Genomic DNA, 3,833 nt, shown 5'->3' on the forward strand with positions numbered 1-3,833 from the left:
TTCTCACCCTACACGACCACGTTGCCCTGCCGCTTGCGGGCAGGCGCGGTGTTAACTTGGGCGACGGCAGGGCCAACATGGTCGGCGACGAGATCCGCCCGAGGGAAAGGAGCGTGCGCTACCTCGACGGTGGTGGGGCTAGCAAGGAGTCATCCATGGTGGCGAGGACGGCTGGGGAAGATGCACTGGAACATGCGGTGGCGGGGCAATGGTGGCGGAGGGTGGGGGGAGCGGGAACAGCCGCGTGGAAATGTCTCTCCCGCCAAATCTCGATGCGGATAGGGGCTGAGCTCGGATCATCCTCCTAGCCCGTGAAACTAGATGTTGGGGAAGATGTTTTGCCGCGTCCCGTAAAAACCATTTGTTTGTTATACTCGCACGTGATCATAGTCAAAGAGCCTAATTTGGCCCACAATGTTCATCTATTCAACAATGAGACGCTCCCCTTCAGTGCAATACTCGGGAACAATAGATTACTCTTGGGTTGGGTAGATTTAGGGTGCAGCAATAGAAAGATGCCACCATATCATGGCGTCGTCTTTGTAAACTTGGCAGCTAGTGGCCCCTTTGAGTAATGCATTAAGGCCCCGATGATTGTTTTACAAAAACCACTAGCTCACCAACATGTTTGGACTCGGACCTTGTCAAGACATGCATCCATGCATCTAACCTTGAGCTGTGTTCTCTTCATCTTTGACATGCCATGTCAGCACTCTCGCTCAACCCGTCTAACTCTTACTCCCTATTTTGTTGCTTTCTTTTTGGGAACAATCCAAGCCAGAGGAATTCAAACATGACGACTGTCTTTACCCACTATGAGGTGGAAGCAAAACAAACTAACCATATCCATTGCACTGGCATTGATTGAACTAATACGACATGCCAATCAAACTGAATATGTACATACCACCATATCGACTCAATTCGATTGGAGTAGTCTTGTTTATCTTAGAGAAAAGTATATTTTTTGGCTCTCAACTCTTGACCGAGTCTAGATTTAGCCCCTCGACTTTAAAACCAGACAACTTGCACTCCAAACCAGTGAAACCGGACAAGATTCGTCCCTGATCTTGGTTTTCACCAGTTTTGGTGCTGACCCACTACGTTTTTTACCGAAGCTGACTCAAATTCATGTAACTTTTTTCAAATCCATATATTTTTGAAATCCGGGCACTTCTTTTTTAAAGTCCTAATACTTTTTCAAGTTTGCGTACTTTTTTCAAATCCACGCACTTTTCTATTATCTGTTTTTTTTCAAAACCGCGTGCTTTTTCAAATGCATGATCTTTTTTGAAATTCATGTACCTTTTGAAATTCATGTACTTTATTCAAGTTCGCTCATCTTTTTCAATTTTATATTTTTTTACATCGGTGTACTTTATTCAGGTTAACGAAATTTCCCACAAAAATATGTGAATTTGGAAAAAAAAATACACAAAGTTGAAAAAAGTGCATGGATTTGAAAATAGCATGTTAATTTCAAAAAAGTTCACGGACTTGAAAAACATGCACGAATTTGAAAGATATGCAAACTTGGAAAAGATACGTGCGTTTGAAAATAATACGCCAATTCTTTTTAATCACAGATTTGACAAAAAAAGGTACACAAATTGAGTCAGCACAGTAAAAACCGGGGTGAGTCAGTACCAAAACCGCCTCCGGGATGAACCTTGTCCGGTTTTAGTAGTTGAACGTGAAGTTGTCGGATTATATAAAATTAAGGTATCAAATCAAATCTAAACTACGCTAAAAGTAGAAGGACGAAAAGTAGGTATACCTTTCTCCTTTTGCTATTCTTGTGTTTATAATTGCACGTGAGAGAGTGCTACCAACTTGCATGGATGCATGTTTGGGCTCTTGACCTGGTCAATCAACACATGTATGCATTTCATCCTTTTTGTGCCACGTCAGCACCCACGTAAGAACGCTCCATTCCACTTCAGCCGTCAACCATAAAATTCGTTGTGGTGCTTTTTTTTTTCTTGCCAAGCTTTAGGTGAAGCATCCAAAACCATTCATTTTGACGGGGCAAAAAAAAATTTGAACTTCCGAACCAAAATAATTTGAACTTCCGAACCAAACCTGCACAGACGTCGATCCCAACGAAGCTATCTGAATTCTATCTAGCTAGAACAAGACTGAGCGACAAGAAAGAGAAAAACAGCGAGCGATCTTCAAGTCATGGAATGGTGGGTCCAGCAGCATGAATTCATGGAGGTGGTGTCCTCGGAGGCGCCGAGCAGCTGCTCCAGGTACTCCGTACCAAGGTCCTCAAGCTCCATCACCGTGCCCTCTGGCTGCGCCCCCCGGGTGGCGGCCTTCGACTTCCTGCCTGTCGTCACGGCCTTCCGGCTACGCATGGAGTGCCGCCGCTTGAGCGCCAGCACGGGCGACACGCTATGGGCACGACCGCACACGTCGTCTGCTACGCCCTCAAGCGAACGCCGGACATGGTCGGCGGAGAAGTTCAGCACGGCGGCGCCGCCGCGGATGGCGAAGGCAGCTTCGTCGTACGCCAGCGCCGCAGCTTCCGGGCTGTCGAAGGTGCCCAGCCACACCCGCACGCCGTTCCGCGTCGAGTCACGGATCTCGGCTGCGTACTTGCCCCACGGCCGCTTGCGCACCCCGCGGAACGCGCGCCCGACGTCCACGGCCGCCTTGTCTTCCTCTTGGCTGGCCTCCCGCTTCACCGGCGCAATCGTGGGTGCGGCCGCGGCATGCTGGACGTGGTGGTACTGGGAGATCATATCGAGCAGGAGCATCTCGTCGGCGCCGTTGGTGTCGAACGGGAGCACCGGCGGCATGGCCGGGGCGCGGAGTCCGCGGAGCCGGTGGAGGAGGCAGGCGAGTGCAGCGGGAATTCTTCCGCTGCTGCTCGGTGGTGGTTTTGCTGTGTGGTCATTTAGCGGCGGGCCAGGAAGTTGCCGACGCCGGTGGTTAGCCAGCCGGGGCGACGTAGATGTACAAGACGGAGAAGAAGGGGCCGTGCTACTGGGATCCGAGATGGACTTGGAGGTTGGAACGGATGGAATTTATACCGGTGGTGCCAAGTTCGTTGAGCAGAGATGAGAACGATGCAGGGGAGGGTAGAGTTGGAATTATTGGAAAAATGCTCTGCTTCCCTGTCACTTCCTTTGTTTAAGTGCTGGGGCACATTTGTTTTGAAGAGTAAAATTTAAAATGTATATTAAAGTAATTCCAAAATATTTGAATTATGTTTGCAGTGGGCATGTTAGAGTATTCTACATGCCTGCATTTTTCATGCAGAAATGACATTCGTGGTGCTATGGACTGAAAAACAAAGTCGGTGCTCTACACAAAATGCAATTTTTGAACATTAATTTTAATATATTTTTTCCCAAAAAAAAAATATTTTATCTAATCAAAAGCAGTCATTGCTTCAGAAAAAAATGAACGTAAATAGAACACTTAAAGCAATAGTGCTGCAGGTGAAAAAAGAAAATCAGTTTTTTTTTGTGTTTTCAAATTTACCGTTTATCCCGTACATTCGAGATGGGAAGCAATAGAGCGTATTAGGATATGTGAACGATCATGGGGAATTCATACCAACTAGAAAGTGATGCGTGCCTTGCTACGCCGTTTTTCATTATTATTGTAAAACCAATTCTATCTTTTTCTTTTGTTATGTGTCGTTAATAGGCAGAAACATGTATGTAGAACTCTAGACACTTTTCCTTTCTTTATGGTCAAGTTCAAGGCAAAGTCGCCAGCACCGAATGGTGCCTAGCACACATGACACATACTCCCTCCATCCTGTAATATAAGGGCTAGTGTCAGTGGGCGCCTCAAACCCTGCCCCGGTAAAAAAAAAA

General features: G+C 46.8%; 1 pseudogene; it reads right to left on the reverse strand.

The window, feature by feature from the left end:
• Positions 1-2,174: 2,174 nt before the first annotated feature.
• LOC119344916 lies at positions 2,175-2,962 on the reverse strand (annotated as a pseudogene).
• Between the last annotated feature and the right edge of the window lie 871 nt (positions 2,963-3,833).

This window comes from Triticum dicoccoides, unplaced genomic scaffold, assembly GCF_002162155.2.
Source record: "Triticum dicoccoides isolate Atlit2015 ecotype Zavitan unplaced genomic scaffold, WEW_v2.0 scaffold192820, whole genome shotgun sequence".
NCBI lineage: Eukaryota > Viridiplantae > Streptophyta > Magnoliopsida > Poales > Poaceae > Triticum > Triticum dicoccoides.